Below are 22,523 nucleotides of genomic sequence, written 5' to 3'. Positions count from 1 at the left end.
GAAGGAATATTTCAAGAGCAAGGCAGAGGACTGGAGAGCAGAGGGGGAAGGCAGATTCCTAAATCAGGGTCCATCTTTTGCTGGTGTTTTTGGCTTCTCTCAGCTGTGTGCTGTTAACTACACTGCAGAAGTCCCCTTTTCCCAGAAGTGTGATTTTCCCATTGCTTCTACTTCACTATTGGCAAGCTCCTGAAAGGTTAATGAAGTCATTCACTGCAAAAGGAAAAAGCACATCTTCCCATGTTTTGCATAAATTAATCTTGGAGATTATGGAGCAGCCCGTGCAGAGGGCACAGGACATGCAGTATGTCCCTGAGTCTTGTCACCCAAACTGCAGCTCTGGGAGTATCACGTAGGTGATCCTGTCCACTCCAGTCCTTGAGATCAGCTTAGGCTAAAACTTAGGTAAAAAGCTGTGGCCATCCAAGGCATCTTTATTCATGTCTCATTGTGTGTAACAGGGACTGGGGAGGAGGTACCTAGGAATGTCCACAAGCCCTTCCTCCCACTGCGGTGGATCCTTTTTTCCCACAGATCCTCTTTAGAAAATGCCCTGTATCAGGTTTCATTACCCCTGGATTTTTTTTTCTGTCTGGGAAGTATGCAGAAAATCATTCAATTGGTTTTGAACCACATGAGTGGGAGCAGGAACCAGCCCCAGATGATAAGTGTTCTGACCTTTACCGCGCTCAGATAACTGAAAATAATAACAAATAAATGCATCTTGTTTCTAAACTTCAGACTTGGGGATGTGTCCCTGCCTTATGCAACAAGAGTCTGAGGAGGCTCTTGGGAGGGTTGAGGATAGAACCTGGCAGCTGACTGCAGTAAGCAGCAGCCCCTTTGCTTTCCTTTTGGAAATGGAGCTGGTACCAGTCCAGATATTCAGGATATGAGGGGACAGGGCCAACATCCCCACAATCCTGCCATCTTGCTGCTGGGACCCTGCATGTTTTCCCATGGCTAGTGGTCTGGGAGAATGAAAGTTTGATTATTTCTGGCCCATGTATGTTTCTTTGCACTTTCTGCCTCTTGTTTTCACATATAGGGTTGACCATTTAGGGCCATGCAGGGCTGGCCACCAACTGGGCCTCTGCACATAGGCAGACCCTGGATAAAAGTGCAGAATTTGCTCTGCAAAAAAGGTGTAAACCCCCCCAAATCAGTGAGAAAAATAACTGAGGGAACATGTCTGGAAAGAAGATGCTGCACAGTGACTCACAGAGAGCTGCCCAGGTCTGGGTCTTAGGTCACTAACTCAGACCTCCATCATCTCTGCAGATGCCCCTGGGGAGGTCCGTCTGAGACAGCCTCTCTCTGCGGGGCTCTGGTGACAGTAAATATTTGTACACTGCATGCTGAAGTGCTGATATGGGGCTGGAGTCCTGTTGTGCAGTGTGCTGTCCAGATCCTGCAAAGAGACTGTCCCTGTCCTGAAGGACTAATTGCAGTCACAAATTAGAGCATTCATAGTGCTTTCTGTAGTGGCTGTGACTTGATGTTCCCTCACCAGGATGTTGCTTCCCTTCCCTCCTCTCTTACATAGGGAGCTTGTTTGCTTGGTTTCTGCTTCCAGCTGAGGAGGCGCCTGTGTGCAGACCATGGCAGGATGTTAGGAGTTTTCTGGCACTCTGTCAGTGTAAAGCACCTTATTTACTAGAGTCTAATGCCTGATTGGGATGCACTTCTGATCTGAATTCCTCCCTTTTAATTCTAAAGATGCCATTCAGAGGCCCCCTGGGCCCAATGTGTGCTTTTGCTGAACACTGTCCTGATCATACATCTACCACTGTCCTGCCCAGGCTTTGGGTTCAGCGATTTTGTTTTCATTAGATCTCCCCCAACTCACCTCTTCCTAGAGGGCTTCCAGCAAATACTCAAATAAATATGATATTCAGCGGGCCATGCACATGTTTCCATATGCTATTGCAGCGTATGGAAATATGCATTTTCAACATGCAACCTGATACGTGTCTGGATGTTTGCATTTGTGTTGTATGGATGCTTGCATTCATGTCTTTTAATATTTGGGCTGGAGGAGGTAGCAGCCAAGGCCCTGGCAGCTGGGAAGAAAGGAATGACAGGCTTGCTAGAGGAGGGAGGAGTGAGTTTGGTAGCTGAGATGAGGATTGGGTAACAGCTGGAGAGGGAGATCAGATTTAGGATCCATGTTGCTCACTTAAGAAAATAAGAGAAGAAGCAGTACATTGTTTATTGGGGATTGTGTTATTCCTGTGCATTATTTATTAGTCTTCTGCTAATGGTGCTGCATAAAGTAGTGGCACTTCTACAGAAATTTCACAGACAGCTGGAGGATCAGTTCCAGGAGGTATTGTAACCAGGTCAGGTTGGTGTAGGGAATCCTGCTGGGCTCAGTTTTGACAGGCTTTGGAAAAGAGAAGATTGTTCAGGAGGCATTTGGAGGGGAGAAAGGGGGGGTGTCTGTGACTCACCAGGGAACAATGATTGCTGTGAGGATAAAGGGGCAAGCTGGAAGAAGACCTGGAGACAATGGTGAATTCCTGAGTTCGGCAGCTTCAGGATTCCAGCCTGAAGTACAAGAAAGCGTGAGAAAATGAAGTGTTTAGGAGGAAGCTTTAGGAGTAATAAAGGCAGCTGGTGAGAGAAAGCCAGAAGTAAAGGAAAGCAGGTTTTACTACATGCTACACCTTGAAGCGGGTCCTGGAAGGCTTGAATGTGAGGCAGGAGTTGGAAAAAGGGATGTGCAGTGAGTGTGACTGAACCTTTCTTGCCTTACCTGTACTGTCTGATAGCACAGACCTGCTGGTTTGCAGCCTCTGCAGACATGTCAGGCAAAACAGGGGTGTTGAGGTACTCTGATTACCCAGGGGCAGGAGACAATGTAGGTTTGTGAAGTTCGTACTGCAGACAGATGGGTGCCAGGATGGGCGCTCCCAGCCAGTTCTTGGATAATAGCCCTTCCTTACATTTGAAAGATGCCTGGTCACTTTGAGAGATGGGACAGGAATTTTGGGAGGTGGCATTCATCTTTCACTCAGCCAGGAATCTGAAACTGGCAAATACCACAGGAGGAAATGATGCCACTGGTGCAAACCATCTTTGGGTGGAAACCTAACTCATAGTCCCCAAAATACCCAGACAAAAATGCAAAGGTTTTGGTTTTAAGGTTTGTTTTACCCTGCTATGTTCAACCATTAGGTGGGGAACACCCTACTTGCTGCTTGTGACTGTGTCCAGAAGCTAAGAGCAGGTCTAAGTGGGAGTTGCCTTGGTGCCTCTTCAACCTGAGAATCAGATTGCTGAGCTGCTGAAGAATTTTGGGGTTGGAGGGAAGGAGGAGAAGCTGCAATATAAACACACCTTCCTGGGCTGTCCTTTATTTTTCTGGCTGCAGTATGAAGCCAGCTTTGTTAGATACAGTCAGACTGTGAGCACAGAGAGTCTTGTAGCACAGATGGGCTTCACAAGGAGCTCCATCAGCTGGAGTCAGCCTCTGCCCTCAGTCACCACATATAGCACAGCTGGGCCACCACCACTGAATGGTGTTGGAATGCCATTTCTAATTATATGCAGCATTGATGCAAATCATTCAACAAGTACATGTGTCTGTCTGCATGTTTAAGAGTTGTTTTGGTTTTTGCAAACCTTACTCTTTGCAGCAATTCTGGTGGTGTGGGTAGTGCTAAGTGCACTGAGAACTGTCACCATAACTGTGTGAGCATGGCCTGTAGGTTTGGAAGGAACCAAACCACAATAGGACATGGCTCTGTTAATCCACTGTGTTGATTAGAGTAGAAGGTGATTTGGGACAACCAACTGAAACGCTTTCAGAGAGCATTTGTCTACCTTGGGAAATTGTGATCATCTGAGATTTGGGACTTGAGTTCCAGCAGGGATTATCCATTGGGAAGGGACAGTCCATTTCGAAAGCAAAGTGTGGATGAGTCCAGGAATGATAAAATCACCCTTGGATTTTTTTTTTTGTGTGAACTCCTAGAAGTCATCTATGTTGGTATAAATGAGATCATTTGGCCTAATTAGTTCCAAGCTTAATTAGCAGTAATTATCCCAACATGGGAGTAATACTCGAGTAGGAAGTACTGAGTCCTCGATTAGATAGATCTCTAATTGGTGTTACAATATTGTAATTAAAGCATGCTTGTACGCCTCTGCCTCTGCAAGTGATTTGTTTTATGTCTGATTAAACAGGGAGTCCGGCAGCCTCAAGGAGGCCAGGACATCACCACTGATTGAAACAGTGTATTATTCTTTGTTATAGGAAAGAAATGATGAATCACATATACTAGGAAACACTGTGGGCCAAATTAGTCCTTTGAGTAATTGCTACTGGAGTTAGGGAAATTACAACAGGGGTAAATTTGGCCTCAAGTGCATAAGCTCTATCTGTGTATCACACAGTTAAACAAATACTCATTTGAATGTGCAGTCTGGCAATTACACCATCAGACAAACACAAGTAAGTTAATCTGCATTTGCGATCAGTGGATTGCAGGGTGAGTTTGGCTGCTGTGTGGTGGTTTTTAGGTTGCACATTCTGCTCAGATTTTGCAGGGGGTGGTGCTGTGCTCCCCAGGACGAGCTGCACCCTTAAACAGCCGTGAGAGTTTCAGATGGCCACTACGGCTGCAGCTTCCTCTCTTTGTTAGGGTGACATCCAAAAGGTACCGCTACGGTCATGGGAGCACCGTGCAACTGGAGGAGATGGACAGATAAAGTGTCCTCTTCCAGCATTGTTTCCTTTTATCTAGCCAGTTTGACCTTCCCTGGCAGAACACACTTCAGAAGAGCAGGTAAACATGTTTTCTGAAGAAGTTTAGGATCAAGAGAGCAAAACGGGAACTTTCTGAAATTAGTCAGCATCAAAATATGAAAGCTTCCTATGACTTTTTAAGAAACCACCTCCTTAGGAGTTGGCAAGTGTGCTGCTTTATTACTTATCTGTTTGCTACATGAGTGGGCGACTGTACTTCCTGATTTGGTTCTCCAGTATAGAGATCATCAGCACAGGTCTGTAGAGGACAGTAACTCCTCGCCTACAGAAAGTAACAAATAGGAATAAGGATGCATGCATCTTCTGGCTGTCACAAAGGATTTCAAAGCACATTCAAGCCATATCTGAAGCAGGATGTCGTCTTACTTCCATTTTACAGCTGCAGAAACTGAGACACAGATCAGTTACTCCTCTTGCTGTAGCTCACGGAGCTGGTGTATATGGCAGCACCAGGAGTGCAGTGCAGGTCTCATCACCTTCTGCTTCACCCATACAAACATCCTTCTTTTCCAAGGGGGAGAGTCCTCTGAGAAAGAGGGAGATGACTTGAGCAAGGAAATAAAGTACACAGAATTCTGTTAAAGCAGTATTAGGGGTAAGAATTTAAATACCCCATATACAGGAATTCAACGCAAAGGTTTCCATAGCAGCGTTGCTTGGCCATATTGTATATACACTGTATTGCATTGCATTCATGATGTCAAAGGCATATTCTAATATCTGTGTGTGCAATATGTCTGAATCAGAGTTGCTATGAAACTTAGGGCTGAATTACACCATGGAGGCATATTCTTGTGTGGTGTTGGGAGGAAATAATAGAACTAGGTTTAGTTAGGATTTTTCTCCAGGGATAATTTTTCTCAGAAAATTGCTGATTTGCCAAAACTGTTGCTATTTTCAGGAAAAGTTGATTCCAGTTTTGTGTTTCATCTTGGAAAAAAAAATGGAGAAAAGTTTTGAAGCTGTCAAAATGTAGTGTTTCAAGAAGGTAAAATGAAATCTTGCATTTAGTTCATTTGGTCTTAGTTTCTAGGCATAATTTTTGAAAACTACTTTTTTTTTTTTTAACCTGATCAGATACAGAACAATTATTTGAAATTTCTGAAAACCTCGAAGGAATAAAAAGCATTTCCTTTCACATTATGTAGTTCTGAACTCTTCTGGGAGTGGCAGCTGACAAGGGAGCACTGCATCACCCAACACCCAACACCATCACCCTGCTGCAGTGAGAGCAGTGGGAGATCTTTCCCCCTGAGTACCTCTCTGCCTACCTGGTATGGGCAGTTGTAAGGTAGTAAAAAATGCCTGCACTCAATAAACTGCTCAAATCTTTCACAAGGATTAACTCTCTCTGAAATCCCCAGTATCACTTGGATATGATAAGATTAAGCCTTTGGACCAGGAGGGTTTTGTGTGGTAGCCACTGTCTCTCACATGTTTAGAAGTCCCTTCAGCAGATGATGGGATTTCAAAGAGGAGAGAGACAGCGGCACCTCTCCCTGATTGATGGCCCACACTAGGGATGATGGGATCTGCCCTTACCACCTCTGCAGAGGGCTTTCTGAGTGGCAGCACAGCTCTCCCTGTGCTCACCCCTCTCTGCCCCTTGCTTCCAGCACCTCGTCCATGCTCTGAAGCTGTCTGAGGGAGAAGAAGGAATGCTGTGCCCTGGGCTGGGTAGCAGTGCTCACACTCATGGAAAAGCCCTGTGAGTTATTTTGGCACCACTCTTCCTGCTGGCAGCAGTGTTTCCTCACTGCCAGCTTTCCCAAATGTTGGTGTAGCCCGTATGCCAACGTCTCCTTTCTCCCTGCCCCCTCATGTTGCAATCACTAATTTCTGTGCCTGTGCCTGAAGAGCTGTGGTTTAGACTTGTTTTACCATGCATTGAAGCCATTCTTGTTTAGGGAAGAAACTGCAAAAGGGGTGTGGGAGAGAGGAAAAAAGAAGAGAGCTGGGGTTTTTTTCCCTATGTGGCAGCGGCGGATGATGGGTATTCTAGAGAGACAAGCTGACAAACATCTGAATGAGTGGAAGAGACTTCTAACCCAAAGGGAGGAGTTGTGGTTTAGGTTAAAGCCACAAAGGAAGTGAAGGAGGTTACCACTTTCCTGTCTGTGGGCAGGAGGTTCTCCTTGTGCTCATTTGAAGGCTTAGCTCTAGCTCTTTCTTCCCTAGGAACATACTCGTGTGTACTTCTTGAAAGGCATTCGAGCTGGTGTCTGATCTTGGGAGTGACAAACATCCCCTTTATACTCAGAAAACAGCAGGAGCTGGGAGCTAAAGAACTTGGAATCACAGACTAATTTATGGAGCCAGATATTCTAAAGCGTCTCGTTAAGCCATGTGTCTTGTTTGGTGCTAGATCATGTAGTGTATTTCTCTGTGCTTCTTCCTCTTGCTGCTTCCACTCAGATTTTTTGTTGCAAATATCTGTACCTCCAGGGCCTGTTGGCTCCCCACAGTTTCACTTCTCTCTTGTTCCTGAGTGATTGGCAAATTGCATAGCCATCCTGCCTGGATTGGCAGTCTCCTGTGCTGATGCAGGACAGATTCTGAATGTCATCAGGTTCCTACCAGCATGGCATGTGATCAGGATTTTCCTTCATTCTCAGTGCCTGCTTTTCTTTTAATGGTGCAGAGGCTTTAGCTGTACGTGGTGGAAAAGTTTGTTGTCTCGGCTCTGTAGCTTCACTCTTCATCTGTGAGGAGAGAGCAAGTGGTTAACCCTGGTGTGCTGCAGAAGGCATACCAGGAGGGAGATGAAAGAATACAGAATTGCTTTTAGAAGAGAGCGAGCCTTCTCCTGAGTCAGAGGAGCACGGCGGTGCCAGCCGGTATCTTAATCTGAGCTATCAACTGGTGACTGCACAGCTGGAACCACTGTCAGTGACAGTGACTTTAGTATGTGCTGCCAGTGCCTTCTGATTACTGTGCACTGCTGTACATGAAAAGAGCATCTGAAAGGTGCTCCCTGAAGAGCCGTTTTGTGGTCTCTAACCTTCCATTAACAGCTCACCTTAGCCCCTAACCCTGGCCTTGGGATGCAGCAGAGTAATTTCATTTACCAGGTGTGAAAATCATATTTTGCCATGTGAGGATGATTGCCCTCTCAGGTGTATTACAGCAACTGAGGTTGGTTTTTTGTTTGGGTTTTTTAATGCTTTGTTAAAACTACAAGATATCATTAAAGATTTATATGTGGCAAATGTGTCCTTTTTTTGCAGAGTGTTTCCTTTTAGAGACATTCATGGTATTGATTTTAAGTAGGTTTTCTTTCTCTGTTTTAAAACATTTCCTTTGCCTATGGATTTTCGACATTACTCACTGGAGCAGTACATTCCCCAGACAATTATCAAGCCGAAGTCCCTTATTGCTGCTCTTCAGGGGCCACTTCTGAATGTGGAAGGACCATTCATTTGCTGTGTTCACTCAGTCCTGAGCAACTCTCCAGCATTGCATCCTTATTGCTCCAGGATGTCATCTATCTGAGCCATGTGTCTGCTGAAAGCATGTGCCAGTGAATTCCAGACCTAGTCTGGCCACAGCCTTGAGCCATCCCTTCCTTAGAGTGAGTTGTGTTTGTTGGGATGTTTTAAATGTAAAGGGAAATCAAGCTGTATGGTGGGGAGGTGAAGAAACTGGAGTGGGAAGCAGCTGAAATTGTAAGGTCATTTGGTTTTGGTATTAGTATTTTATTTCTCAAACTCACCGTTGTGAGTCATTAGAGTGGGGAGTGGGGGTTTCTTTTCAGAGGGGGCAGAGGGAGGCTGGGAATGCAGGCACAGCACAGATCCCAGAGGAATGAGGTACCACTGCACTTTGAAGGAGCAGAGTGATGTCCACCAGCATTGCTGTGCTCCACGATGAGGCCCTGGGATCCATGTTCTCCTGGTGGGTCAAAGAGCTTGGTGACAGCCAGGTGAAGGTATGGGTCCAGCTATCTGCTTGTGGATCATATGTGTAAGATGTTGAAGACTTGGATTCAGACCTTAAAGCATCTGGCTTATGGAATTTGGCTTTGTTTACTGTAGTGTTATAGCCCGGGGGCCACAGAAAGTGCAGCTTTATTGAAATCATTGGAGTTGTGCTTGCTTATGGCAGCAGGGAGCTGGGGACATGTTTTTTTGGAACATGTTGCCAGGAACATAAGCCCTTTTATTTGGGAGATGCTTTGTAAGGATGACTCAAGTAAGTGCCTGGGAAATATTGTCTTAATGGAAACAAGACATGGAAATGATCAGGTCTCAGAACAATCTTATTTCTTTCTCACTTCTGTGACTCTCAGAGTCCACCAGCCTAAAACTCAGTCCTTCCCTCCTTCCTCATTACCATGAAGTCTTAGTTTTGAACATCCTATACACCATCAAGAGCGGGAACACCCCTGGGGAACACTGCTGCCTCTGCACATGGGGGAAGTAGGGACTTGAAAGAGGAAGACAGCTGACTTGCATGGGACCCAGGCAGGCTGTAGTTGTGTCACTGGACAAAGCAGCAGCAATCTTTGTTATCTGATTCTTAAGTGGAAGGTATCTGTGCTTCAGCATTTAAATGCTTACAGGAGATGCTTACAAGGGGGCATGGGCTCAAGCTCTGCCAGGGGAAATTTAAGCTGGAGATCAGAAAAAAATTCTTTACAGAGTGAGTAATCAGGCATTGGAATAGCCTGCCCAGAGAGAGGGTGGATTCCCCATCCCTGGAGGTTTTTAAGGTGAGATTGGCCGTGGCACTGAGTGCCATGATCTGGTAAAGGGAGTGGAGTTGGACCAAGGGTTGGACTTGATGATCTCGGAGGTCTTTTCCAACCCAATTGATTCTATGATTCTATGATTCTTGCTACAGCCTTTGATGCTGGATTCTCATATAAAAGAAATTACCAAAAGTACAAGTGGTTCCTAAAGGCACTGTACACAAAATATTACCTACATTTCTTGGATGCTTTGTGGACTGCTGGCATTCATTTTGTTGTGGTTTGACTGAGAGGACAGGCAAAAGGTGCAGGTTGTGTGTAGGAACAACTCATGTAGTAAGCAAGTCAAGGCACAGGGAGTGTCCCATCAGTGTTACATTACCAAGGCAGGTCCCCTAAACAGCATTTCATGTGTTAAATGGATACTCTAAAACATAAAGATATAGATGGAAAAGAGCCATGCCATCCTAGGTGTCTCTCAGGACCTGCAAGCAGGTATTGTCTGCAGATGTATTCATGCTAGAGAATAAATTGGTATGATTTAAAATAAGCTGGCAGATTTTGTGCTCAGATGGACTAGGAACATTCACACAGTCTGTTATTGCAGTTCAGCTGTGAGAGGCCAACACCATTAGCAGAGAGGGACTAGCAAAATGTTTGGGCAGAAGTATGTCCAGTTGTGACATCTGTTGCTAAAGTTGTTCACAGTTTGCACTGTCAAAGTGCAGAAGTAAAAATGCAAAAGAATGAAGCATTCTTTTTGCTAAGCCAAAACTATGCAGTGCCCTCTAATAATGAAGAGTCCTGGTTTTGTAGGTATTGTCCTCTATCTTCTAGGACCCTGCAGGTCTGAAAGTCAATGTTGATTACTGCAGGAGAAAGTGAGCACTACACCGATGATAAGCTGATGTCTAAATTAAAAAGCAAGGGGAGAAATCTGCTTATTTTCTTTGGAGGGATCTCACTGTTTTATGTAATCTTTATACAGCACCTGTAAATCAGTGACTGGTACTTTTGAAATGTGTTTCTTTCATCAAAATCTATTTGAAACAACAGGTAGCACCTATCCATTCAGTCTAAGCTCCCTTGACATTTTTAAATGACAGATAATGAAAACTGTCTTCATTATAACTCAAACAATTTCATCAGACTGTCACCAGCAAACAATGGCAAACTAGAGACTGAACAGCCCTCGACTCTACTCTCCTAAGTACCTGTGCGAGAATACCTGGTGCCTTTTCTACAGCTTCTGGGAAATATAAGAGGTGATCTTTTAGGTAGGAAGGGTTCTGTTGTGCCAGGCACTAGAGGTCAACAGGAACAAGTTAAAATCTATCTGGAAGCCAGTGGTCAGATGGCATAAAAATGGAGCACAAATGCGAGAATGATCATGAGTGAGAGACATGGCTTTTCTAATCAAGTGCTGAGTTCTGCACTGCCTTCAGTTTATGAATGGATTTGAAGCATGGTGCCAAACAGACCATATTGCAGTTGTCTAATCCTTAGGTGACAGAGGCAGGCATGATTGTAGGCAGAGCTGCATCCAAGAGGACTCATCAGAACAGCCCAGTCAGCCTGGCATTATTGCTACCTGATCTGCGGGAATTGGTCCAGGCCCTGGATCTGAACTGCCACAGGGAAACCTGGTTGAAGGAGCAGCTGTTGAGGTATGGTACTGGCTTATCTTACCCTATGTGTCTCTTCCCAGCCAACTGTGCTGCAGGGTTGCCTGGGCTAAGCATCAGTCACCCAGGTCCTTTCCCCTTTACCCTCTTCCCCTCAAAAAATCCATAGACTTAACCAAGCTTACCCCCCCCCCAGTTAGATTAAAGGGAGAGTGAGAGCAGAAGGGGCATTTCGCAATAAAACATTTATATGAGATGGCCACAGTATGGAAGAGGCTAGCAGGGAGTGAATTATAGGGGTCCAGAGAAGAGAGAGGCTGTGGCAGAGAGAGGGTTATTATTGGAGGACACAGAGCACAATGATGGAGCTGGGTGTGTAGATAAACAGTTAGAAATGGCCACAGTGGTGTGATTTGGAAGGAAAATCAGTCACTAGTTCAGTCACCAGTTTAGGGAGCTGAGTGGTAAATTATAGGCAGGTTGGGACTCCAAGAATGTCCGTGACCCTGTGAAATGCTGGAGAGAGAAAAGTTGAAGTAACAATGAGTAAGACTCAGATCTCATCTAACTGAGCATGAGTATCTCAAGGTGAAATAACAGAAGGAGAGGAGGCGGGAATATTGATTTCTGCCTCACAAAACAGACAACAACGCCTACTTTTTCATAGCAAGAATTTAACCATTCGCTTTAATGGGCCAGTCTGTGGTACAGTGGGGGCTTGGTTTCTTTGTGTGCAGTCTAGAGGGGAATTCATGCTAAAGGTGTTTCTATTTTATTGTAGCCTTGAAGGAGACATGAGCAAAATTTTACCCTCAAACATCTCTGTGCTGGCTGTAGGGGCAGGTGTAGTCTGTGAGTGTAACCTGTCTGTGTTGCTGCCCTGTTGAGCAGCAGGCGGGTACCCGGAGCAGCCGGATGCTGGAGCAGCAGCACTGGAAGGCACTAAAAGCCCGTTATGCCAAGAGAGTTGTTGTGTGTGTTGGCGACAGATGACTTCTTCTGTCTGTCTGAGAGCAGACTTAGCCTTCTTCTGTTTATTCTGTGAGAAGGATGTTCCTGATGGGAGGTGCTTTCTTCATCTGGTTATGGCTTTCTCAGAAATATTGCTTTGAAGTTTTTCTTTGCTTGCTTGTACACCATGAAAGTGCACGCATGTGTGCCCTGGTGCTGTGGGGCAGGCAGTGCAGAGAACACAGCTCTGTGGTTGTGCATGGGGGCTTGTTGTCTTGTACCAGGCTTAGCAGGTGGTTGAGTGGAAGAAGGAAGTGAGTTTGGCAATTTTGTGAGCTGCTACCATGTCTATTCTCATTGATGTTAAAGATGGCCATACACATACAAAGGGAGTGTAAAGCCTTGGCTGAGAATCCCCAAAGGCTCAAAGGTCAGGCAATTCCACAGACAAAATTGTCTGGCAGTACCACAGCACTCAGTGTATGTTAGCAGTTCCCGGTGAAACATGGGGACAGCGTGGTGGGAACAGTGTTTCTGGGCAATCATTGGTTTTGGAGTCTTCTGCATGCCAAAATTTCCCACCTTTGTTTAGTATGGATTCATATTTTTCATGTGTTGCATGAGCATATGTTTCCCCAGATTCTGTTTACCTATTTCCCTTCTGAATCAGTATCTGTTCTCTCCTTCTTCTTCCTTTTTTTTTAATCATAGGAGATAGAGCTGAGCATTTATCTCTGTGGCTGCCTGGTATTTGCCTCATACCTGCTTATTGACTTGAGAGATGACTTTCTAAATAGGACAAGAGCTTTCTGCAACTGGAATGTTATACTACGTGGGATTTGTTCATCACATCAGTTGTGATGTGGCATAATGTCTTGAAGGGTGGCAGATGGACAATAAGACTCTCTGGAGATCAGAAGAGTATTTTAACCACAGGCCCAGTCCCATGCTCCAGCCCAAGCTTGATTAAGGCTCAGATTGTTTGGATGTTCATATGAACAGGAAAACACAACATCAACTGTTTCTCTTTCTCCAGTGCAGGCAGGAAAGTGAGAGAAAGGCCTTTTTTTTTTCCAGGTGAATTTGCCATTATTTGTACACTATTGTCTTAGGGTGATGTTGTGCAACCAGCGCTGGACAGATCCATCAGCCAGTCTCCTTCCCTACACAGCTCTGTGCCCTGTGCAGCCAGCTGGGCACTAATCATTGCTGTAGGTGAGCTACAGGTTATTTTATGCCAGCAGTGGGGACAGAGGTTGGGATTTGTGTATGAGTGTTTTTGGGAGGGATGTGTGTGAGTGTATATGTGGATCCTGGCATTGATATGGATATAAATGCATTTCCCTCCTCTGTTAGTTTGTGAAGTCCCACACATGTTGGGGTGCAGAGAGACTGTTCACCCAGACCACGTTAAGAATGTTCTCTGGTGGTTTGCAGGACTGAGGTTCAGCAAAACTGAGGAGACTCGGGATAATGTCTAATACCCAAAAGACACTGAACAAGAAAGAAAGCCACAACAATCTCTGCCCCTCCCCCAGGCCTGATTTCCTAATCTTTTAGGAATGATTTACAATAAATAAAAGACTTTCTGAAAGAAGGTTTTTTTTCCAAGTTAACAATGGATGTTAAACTACCCCTCCCTGTAGTCCTTTCCCATCTCTTTCACATTGTCCAGCTTTAGACTTCATCCTGCAGCAAGATTCATGAAGGCAGCTCCCCTGTGCCCATGCAGAGAGATCACGGCGGTATGCAAACCATAATCACCTGGATTCCTTACAGAAATGGGTTGTTTCCTTTCGAGAAGGCTCATTAGAGCATGCAGCCCTGTAAAACTCAAAGCTGGTAAGAAAATGGTTTCATACAGCCTGATCTCTCTCTTGTCCTGCAGCTTCTCTGATCATCTACACCAGAGCAAAAAAACCCCCAAACCTAAAGCAAACAAACAAAGCAAAGCATCCTCCTAATGGTGTGTGTTCTTCACTTCCAACAGTGATGGTGTTTTACACCCACTTTGTTCAGGTGTACATGAATGCAGGTCGGGAGGCACTACAGAGAGCAAAGCTCTTAAGGAGTTAGTGGAGCTTCCCTGCTGGAAGGTTATAATTGCACTGAAAGAGAGAAACTTTGCCTCAGCAGACAGGAAATATGTGATGCAATTTAAGCATAGAGTTTCTGGAGATAAAATAGCCCATAAACTGAAAAAAAAAGAAAATGTAAGGAACATTTTGCATGGCCCCAATGTGCCATGTCAAAGCTAATAGCAAGGGATCCTGTGACTGCAGGAGCAGCGATGTACTGGCTACAGATGCACACAGCGATGACATTCTTTACCTGCAAGGAGGAGCACATGGCCCTGATCCTGGGTAAAGGAACTGTTAGAAGATTCTTACTGGTGACAGCTTTTCTCGAGGCAAGATTTTTAAGTTTTAATGACTGAAAAGACCCAATCTACTGTTGCATTTGAGGTGAAACTTGTTTCATGTGGAATGACTGTGTGGTTGGAGAAGGTTCCGCTTCAGAGAGTGGATGGTCAGGAGCAGGGTGTAACTTCAGAAGAGGGTAATGCCGCCAGCCTTCACACACTAAGCCTCAGTGTCTCCATTCCGGCTTCACTCAATCCCATCTTCAAAAGTTCCTGTTCCTCAGATGTTTCCACCTCCTCCAGTTGTGCCAGTTCAGTCGCTTGTGGGGATGAAATCTACATCGGAGCTGGTCTGGCGTTAAGGATTTGTTCTTGTTAGTAGGGCTTTTAAAAAGAAGTTGGATTGTTTAAGCAGCTCACCTATGAGTGTAGCTGCATGAATAGTTTAACTGGCACAAGTGAGCAGTGATAACAGAGAGCATGGCAGGATCCTCTAAAACTGGGTCTGCTGCAGATGGAATAGTGAAAAAGCCACAGCCCTACACACTCTCAATGTTATTTGCATGAGTAGCTTCATTGTGCTTCAGTGGGACTCTACTTACACATGTAAAATTAAGTGTTTGCAGGGCTGGGCCCTTAAAGAGAATAAGAGCTGCAATCGGGATGTGCCATGCTCTGAACCATGTACAGAAAGTGTCATGCAAATGTATTTAGCTGGCTGGGTTATCTCGTCTGATCTGTCTGCTCCACAGAACTGGAGCTCCTGTGGCAACTTTCCTTAGGATTGGTTTGCTCTAATGGAAGAGGACCTTGCTTTTGAATAGACCGGCCGATCTCCTGTCCTCTGTGCAGACAGGGAGTTGTGCGGAGAGAGTACACAGTGTGGTGAGAGCTGTAATGTTTCCAAGATGTTCTTGAATTTGCCAGTGCTCTAAAGAGCTGGGACAGCTGGTTTTTCTGGGGCAGCTTTTATGAGGTTGTTAGGGGGAGGGCAAGGCTCCCAAACAGGGGGCAGCTCCCGTGGCTGGCACTGACAGTCCCACTCTCTGAGGCTCTGCTACCTGAAATCCTGACTTACAACCTGTCTTCGCAGTTAAGTTCATTTGGGAGCCTGTTGCCAGTTCCCATGGTAAAACCCTTCAAGGACAGCGGGAGGGAGGGAGGGATTTCTCAGCTGAGAATTCCTGCCTTGGGAATTCACTGCCATGGCAGATTCCCAAAGGCAGTGGGTGAAGTAACAACCCTTGAGTGAAGCAAAACACCTTGATAACTGCTCTCTGGAGCCCCAAAGAGAGGAAGGAAGAGACTTAAAGCCGTTGGAGGGGAGAGGCTTGCTGTGGTTATTTGAGACCGCTGCCTGCAGAGTTGCACAGTCATTTATAACTGCTTGAAATGTGGGGGGATGGGGTCGGGGGATGGGAGGGGAGTCGGAGGAACCACAGCGTCTGCAAACTAGTAGAATTTTGTGCTCCTTTCCCCCGGTCTGACTCCTCAAGGGACAAGACAGCGAAGTACTTGGAGAGAGGAGGGAGGAGAACAAAAAAGGCAGTCCGCTAACACCCTGTAAATCGCTGCTGTCGCGTGTGTCAGGATTGAGGCACAGGGTAGGATTTTCAAAGGTACCCTTGGAAAACAGAAGTTGGGTGCCTGGCTGCCTTAGGCTCTCCCTAGAAAAATCTCAGCCTCTACTGCCCAGGGGAAACAAACCTCCTTTTAAGCAAACCACAATGGGTTTCTGGTGTCGGTGAAAGCGGGACTGGATCTTCTGTCTGAAGCACCGTGAGGCACATCCCTCTCATCCTTACACCAAGTCTGGCTGCCTGGCCGGTCTGCTTTGCACAGCCACTGCTGTGGTGATCTTTCCTGGGCTCAGCCTGCTCCTGGTGAGGGATGCCTAAAGGAGAGGAGGAATTGTAGGTGTTACATTTTATGACCCATATCAATGTAAAAACAGAGGGGGTTTGCACATCAGGGGAAATTTAAGTTGGAGATCTGAAAAAAATTCTTTACGAAGAGAGTAATCACATTGGAAAGGGGTGCCCAGAGAGGGGGTGGATTCACCATCCCTGGAGGTTTTTCAACTGAGATTGGCCGTGGCACTGAGTGCCATGATCTGGTAAAGGGAGTGGAGTTGGACCAAGGGTTGGACTTGAAGATCTCGGAGGTCTTTTCCAACCCAATCGATTCTGTGTTCTATGATCAGGTAGAGGAGCGCATGGAACTGATGGCAGCAAAGGTAGTGGTTCCAGTGGAGCCGATCTGTTGGGGTTTGCCAACACTTCAGCTCTTGAAGGTGCTGCCGCGATCACTGAAAAGGTGCAGGTTGGGGCTGGTGCCCGTACGGGAGGTGGAAAAACTCATCAGGGGCAACAGGTTTCCACCTTCGTGTAGTGGATCCTGGGAAGTTTTAGCCTCAGGGATTTGTCTGGAAAAAAATGTCAGTGGGCTAAAGTCTGTTCAGAGGGAAATGCTTCGGGTCTCTCTGGTCTCCAAATCAGAAGGGACCGAAACCCCACAGTTGAGAAGTATTCCCCTCAAGGGAAAGTATATGGGGTAAGAGGTGATAATTAGCAGTACTCAGGAAGCTGTGAAGAGTTCTTTGACAGTGTTTCCAAGTGGGCATGGAGGAGGGGAGAAGAGAGGGGCAAAAAGAGGAAAAACCCCTTAGGGATGGGAGGCTGAAGAGAGAGAGGAGGTGCTTTTATCTGCCGGAGCAACGCCCAGTGTGAATGGTCGCGTTGAAAGGGTCTTCTTCCAAAGAGTTGTGTTATTTAAAAAGTGGGAGTTGGACTGGGTGGGAGTCGGACAAAGAATGGGTCGTTTGAGGATAAAGGGAGAGGGAGGACACCCGCTGCATTTGTGTTCGCTGGTGTTGCGGTGGCCGAACAGGTTATTCAGGCACCGCGGAGATGCGAAGCCCATCAGCTGCTCGCTGTGCTCGAAAGCGCTTCCTCACAGCCCGCCAGATCGCCCATTTTAAGAACATTTTGTGGAGGTGAAGCAGGAGGATTAGTGGATGTTGAAAGCCCTCTTTTCACAGAGCAAATCTCAAACTGAAAAGGGCGGGGGATCTCGCCGCGGATCCTCAGAACTCCTCGCTGCCAGTTTGAAACCAAACCACTCTGATGTCTAATCCCCCGAACGCGGAGCATTTGTGCGGGATGGGGCCCTTGAGCGTGTTTAGGAGTTGATAGGTTGTGTCTGTTTGCCATTACTGCTGGTCCCTCCCTGCTCGGCTCCGAGATGCGGCTTAACCCCCAGCACAAGGAAAGCCCTGGGCTCTCTCCGCCGCCGCAGGGGGTGCTCAGCCCCGGGGGAGGAGGGACGGCGCTTCTCCTCCTCCTCCTCCTCCTCCTCCTCCTCTCTCCCGCTCTCCCCTCCCGCCTTCCCCGGGTCTGTGTGGAGGGGGACACGTGCCAGCGGCACCTCCGGCCCGTGTCCAAGTGTGGAAACCGCCCCTGGTGCCGAGGAGGGCGGGCAGGGCTCCCGCACCCCTCATCCCGCATCCCTCATCCCGCACCCCCCGCGCGCCGCCCCTGAGGGGCCCCGCGTGCCGTTTCCGTCACGGGGGTGCCGCCGTTGGGTCGAGGCGGGGGGGGGACACCCTGCCCGACCCCACACACCGGGGGCGCCTCCCCTGCGGCACCGGGGGCGGGCACGGGGAGCGGGGGGCGGCTGTGGCCGAGGGGCGTTGCGGGGTGGGAGGGGGAGCGGCCCCTTTAAGAAGCGCCTGGGGCGCGCGGTCTCTTTAAAAGGGGAGAAGGGGCGTAGCCGCCGCGAGGCAGGGGGCGTGGCATGTTAATGGCGGGGCGGGGCCACAGAGATAGGGGGCCTGTCCCTTTAAGGGCCCGGCTGGTACCACCGGGCGGGTGCAGGGGGAAGGGACGCAGGCCCCGCCTACCAGCCGGGGCGAAGCGGGGGGGCCGGGCGAGACCACTGCGCGGCGCGGGGAGCGAGAGGCGGTCCTGCCGCCGGCCGAGTGAGGAGCGGACGGTACCATTGCCGGGGCGGGGCGCGCGCGACGGGCGGTACCATTCCCCTCTCCGCGCGTTGCGGGACGCGGCGGGAGCGGGGGGGGTTGGTGTGAAAAGAACCGGTGCGGGCGAGGGGGAGAGGCGGGGGGGGGGCGGGAGCGGGCGGGGGGAGCGGGCGCGAGGGGCTGCGCTGGGCGGTACCATGTGTGCGGGGCGCGGGGGGGGAGGCGCCGGCGGACAATGGAGCCTGTGTGTGTGTGCGGGAGGCGGACTGAGACGCCGCGCCGCCCCCGCCGGCCCCGGGCTGAGCGCGGTGAGTGCGGGGCGGGCACCGAGCACTGGGCACCGGCACCCGCACCGACCGCGCCGGGCTCGGCAGGCTCCGGGGGAAGCCGTGGGGGGGACCGGAGGGTGCCCCGGAGGAGCGGGAGGAGAGGGGAGCTCGGGGGTGCCCCGGGGATGTGCTCCGTGGAGGGATGTGTGCGGAGTAAGGGATGTGCTCCAAGAGCTGTGCTCCATGGAGGAATTTGTGGGGAGCGGGGGATGCTCTGGGAACTGTGCTCCATGGGATGTGTGGGGAGCAGGGGATGCTCCGAGAGCTGTGCTGCAGGGGATATGCTCCATGGGATGTGTGGGGAGCCGGAGATGTGCTCCATGGGATTTGTGGGGAGTATGGGATGCTCCAGTAGCTGTGCTCCATGGAGGAATTTGTGGGGAGCAGGGAATGCTCCAGGAGCTGTGCTCCATGGAGGAATTTGTGGGGAGCAGGGGATGTTCCAGGAGCTGTGCTCCATGGAGGAATTTGTGGGGAGCAGGGGATGCTCCAGGAGCTGTGCTCCATGGAGGAATTTGTGGGGAGCAGGGAATGCTCCAGGAGCTGTGCTCCATGGAGGAATTTGTGGGGAGCAGGGGATGCTCCAGGAGCTGTGCTCCATGGAGGAATTTGTGGGGAGCAGGGAATGCTCCAGGAGCTGTGCTCCATGGAGGAATTTGTGGGGAGCAGGGGATGTTCCAGGAGCTGTGCTCCATGGAGGAATTTGTGGGGAGCAGGGGATGCTCCAGGAGCTGTGCTCCATGGGATATGTGGGGAGCATGGGATGCTCCAAGAGCTGTGCTCCATGGAGCGATTTGTGGGGGACGGGGGGTGCTCCACGAGCTGTGGTGCAAGGGATCTGCTCCATGGTGGGTTGTGTGAGGAACAGGAGATGTGCTCCATGGGATTTGTGGGGAGCATGGGATGCTCCAGGAGCTGTGTTGCAGGGGATATGCTCCATGGTGGGTTGTGTGGGGAGCAGGAGATGTGCTCCATGGAATTTGTGGGGAGCAGGAGATGCTCCAGGAGCTGTGCTCCATGAAGGGATCTATGGGGGACAGGGGATGCTTCAGGAGCTGTGCTCCATGGAGGGATCTGTGGGGGACAGGGGATGCTCCAAGAGCTGTGTTGCAAGGGATGTGCTTCATGGTGGGTTGTGTGGGGAACAGGAGATGTGCTCCATGGGATGTGTGGGGAGCAGGGGATGCTCCAGGAGCTGTGGTCCATGGAGGGATCCCCGAGGTGCAGGGGATGTGCTCTATGGGATGTGTGGGGAGCACGGAATGCTCTGGCAACTGTGCTCCCTGGAGCGATGTGTGGGGCACAGAGGATGCTCTGGGAGCTGTGCTCCATGGGATGTGTGGGAAGCACGGGGTACCTGGGGGCTGTGCTTTGTGGAGGGTGTGTGAAGTGCATGGAATGCTCTGGGAGCTGTTCTCCATGGGATGTGTGGGGTGCAGGGTGGCCTGGGAGCTGTGCTCTACGGAGGAATGTGTGGGGCTCAGGGAACGCTCTTGGCACTGTGTTCCATGGGATGATTGGGGTGCTTTGGTGTGCACAAGGAGCCCTGGAGGGCTGTGGTGTGTGGAGGGGCACATGGAACGCTCTGCGCTGCATTGTGGTGCAGGGGATGCCCTGGGGGCTGTGCTGTATGGAGGAATGTATGGGGTGTGCTGTGAGAAGGAGTGTGTGGGTTGTCCTGGGTTGCACAGTGGTGCATGGGGTGCCCCAAGAGCTGTGCCTCGTGGAGAGTTGTGTGGGGTGCTCTGGGTTGCACTGGACTGTACTGGGTGCCCACGTGGCTGGGCTATGCTGGGGGGCACTGGGTGCCCACGTGGCTGGGCTGTGCTGGGGGGCACTGGGTACCCACATGTCTGTGCTGGGGACACTGGGCTGTACTGGGGACACTGGGTGCCCACGTGGCTGTGTGTGGGGCACTGGGCTGTGCTGGGGGCACTGGGTACCCACGTGGCTGGACTGTGTGGGGGGCACTGGGCTGTGCTGGGGGCACTGGGTGCCCACGTGGCTGTGCTGTGCTGGGGACTGTGGGGTGCAGCACTGGGGTGCTCTGGAGGCTGTGCTGGTGTGTGGAATGCTCTGAGGTGTCTGGGGTGCCCTTGGGGCCGTGCTGTGGAAGAGGACAGTGTTTGGTGCATTAGAGAAGTGGTTCTGAGATTCCAGTCCCAGTGAGGGGCTGGGACACAGGATGGGAGGGGCTGCAGCATCAGGGCTGGGTGGTTGGATTGGGAGTGAGTACTGTCCTAGGAGAAGGAAGCTGGTGTAAATAGGGTGAGAGCTGCATGTGTGAGCTCTGGTGGAGCTGGAGCACAGGGGTCTGTGGCAGGAATGTAGGGGTTGGAATAAAAGGTGAAACATGCAGTGATGGGGTGGAGGGGCTGTGTGGGACATTAGATCATCTCGGATGTGTTGTGAGCAAGGTAGGGGGTGGGGATTTGTTCCAGGAAGAACTGAAATATGGGTGTTTGCAGGAAAAAATGTGAAGAGATGGATGAAGAAATGTGGAGTATAAGGTATGCTGGGAAGAATTAGGCTGATTCATGAGGAGATGGATGTAGTGATGAAAGGATGAGGAGCTGGGACTTGAGAAGGGAGTATGGGAGTGGGATCGTGGTATGGGGAAACATTGGGAGCCAGAATATGGGGTGGGTAGAAAGTGCTTTCAGCCTGAGGGAGGTGGTTCAAACGGTCATGAGGGAAACTGGGGGGCTGCAGAGCTGGGAGGCAGTGAAGGTAGTTCAGGTGAGCAGAAATCCAGGGAAGCAAAGCATGTAGTGTTGAACTGGTATGTGGGATAGTTGTGCAAGAGGAGTTTGTGGGATACTGGGAGTGTGGGAGGGGATCTTGTATATAGAGACTGTGGGGAAGAGCAGTATCTGCCAAGGCAGGGGCACTGTGGTTATTTGGAAGTATTCCTGCTAGGCAGAGGAGAGGCATTGCATGTGTGTCTGTGTGTGTGTGTCTCTGTGCATGAGAAGCACTCTGTGCCCTGGCTGGCTGCAGAGGAGGATGAGAAAGGCTAAATCTGTAGAAACACTGCAAGTTCATGTGGTCAAGGGTCAGATGATGAGAAAAAAAGGAACACTGAAGACCCCAAATGCTCAGGGAAATGATGGGACAGGGAGATGAATGCAGGCAACAAGGCTCCACTTCTAGAATGGTTGAGAGCACCCCATATTTCTGTCTTGTCCAACTTTCTGTCCCTGAGGTCTCTGTGTAGGTGAGGGATGATGGGACTAAAAGGGTCTCTGCTGATGGAGTGTTTGGGATGTGGAAGGTGGATGTTACTCACAGAGGGTAGACAAAGTGTGAGGACACAGATGGGAGGAATCCAATGTGACAGTCAGTTGTGGGTTGCTATTTGGGTATAAAAAAATTAGGGTGGGATGGTTACATGATCAGTGGTTTAATAGTAAGCTACATGAGAAATCAGGAAATTGTCATGCAGCAAAAAAAGTATGAAATAAATGTTTGTAGGGAGCTGGTTGTGGAACATTTCAAAGCCCAACCATGTGAAAGGGAAGATGCTTTTAATCTCCAGATGCCAAACCTAACTTGGACTCTGAAACTGCTCTAGAAATAACCACGAACCTCACTTTCTGGGAGAGGAACATCAAGTCTTGTAGCTGTTACCTGGTAAAGTAACACCATCTTGGTCTGGGCAGAGAAGAAAGGGTTGTGTCAGGTCAAGTTTGTCTCCTTAAGGCTCCCTGTTGGTGGCTGGTTGCTCTACTGTCAAAACACAGTTTGAGGGAGTGGGGGAGACAGCTCTTCCAATTTTTAGGGGTTCCAACAGCACTTTTTTCCTTGAAAGTA

The 22,523-nt window shown here is 49.1% G+C and overlaps 1 protein-coding gene across 5 annotated transcripts in view; it reads left to right on the top strand.

Moving 5' to 3' along the window:
* The window catches only part of BCL9 (BCL9 transcription coactivator), a 61,514-nt gene that overhangs the window by 9,834 nt on the left and 29,157 nt on the right, over positions 1-22,523 (top strand). The window contains exon 1 of one of the 5 annotated variants that reach the window (XM_071563680.1): positions 18,329-18,395. The exons of 2 other annotated variants lie outside the window; for them this stretch is intronic. The gene's annotated coding sequence lies outside the window, so the exon portion shown is untranslated. Of the gene's footprint in view, positions 1-18,328; positions 18,396-18,427; positions 18,499-18,599; positions 18,690-22,523 lie in introns of those variants that run through there. 2 more of the 5 variants (XM_071563696.1, XM_071563689.1) reach the window with 2 other exon arrangements.

Source organism: Pithys albifrons, chromosome 1, assembly GCF_047495875.1.
Source record: "Pithys albifrons albifrons isolate INPA30051 chromosome 1, PitAlb_v1, whole genome shotgun sequence".
NCBI classification, from domain to species: Eukaryota; Metazoa; Chordata; class Aves; order Passeriformes; family Thamnophilidae; genus Pithys; species Pithys albifrons.
This window is presented reverse-complemented; position numbering and strand designations above follow the sequence as displayed.